Source organism: Berghia stephanieae, chromosome 4, assembly GCF_034508935.2.
Source record: "Berghia stephanieae isolate SIO BIC M18660-M18661 chromosome 4, UCSD_Bste_1.3, whole genome shotgun sequence".
In the NCBI taxonomy this organism is placed as follows: Eukaryota; Metazoa; Mollusca; class Gastropoda; order Nudibranchia; family Aeolidiidae; genus Berghia; species Berghia stephanieae.
In genome coordinates, this window is record NC_088363.1 from 65,931,332 (window position 1) to 65,932,282 (window position 951).

Here is a 951-nt window from a genome sequence, read left to right on the forward strand (position 1 = left end):
ATCTGCGCTCTTACATTAGTGGTTATGAAGCAGTTTTTTAAAAAAGAAAATGAAAAGTCATCTCTTTCTGTTATATTTAGATGGTATGTAGAAAAAACAATTGAGCGTTTATTTATTTATTTACTATTTAAAAATAAAAAGTTAAAGTGAAAAAGAATGGATAAGCAATCTTCATAAGACGCCGGTGCTTTTACCTTTGACTGCGTAATCCTCAACGCATTAAGGATCAAACCCGAGCCCGCTGTCGAAGAATAACCCCTTCCCAACTGCCTGGAAGTGGAACCTTACAAGCCTGAGCCCGTTGTCGGAGGAATATATAATCCACGCCTTTCAACTGCCTGGAAACGTAACCTTACGAACCTGACATTATATCATCATAAGTTACGTAATATATTCACATTTCTATTTGTAACTGCCACAATCACTATTTATCTCTTTTAATTAAATTTCATCTTTCTTTTTATTTCATCTTAAACAAATCGTTAATTGTTTTTCATTTATAGTAACTAGTAAATTCTGGGGCCTCATTCTACATATCTTTATGCATAGTCGAGTAGCTCTTTACTCACTTGAGACCATGACATTTTGGAGGGGACACATATAACGAATTGAATTTATTTAGTTACATATATCTATTTCATCTAACTTTAAAGTTTAAATTGTAAAACTCTTAATTGCCCCACTAGATCATATTTTAAATGAACTCCCTATCTACAGGATTAATTTAATTTTTTTTCTTTGTCATTTCTTCATTTAAATAGAATAGCAATTTATCCATTCATTCCTTCATTTAGATTGAATAGCATTTTATTGATTCATTCCTTCATTCATTTATTCATTTATAAATTATTCATTCATTCATTCATTCATTCATTCATTCATCCATTCATTCGTTTATCACTCATTTATCCAATCATTCATACATTTATTCCTCCATTCATTCGTTCATTC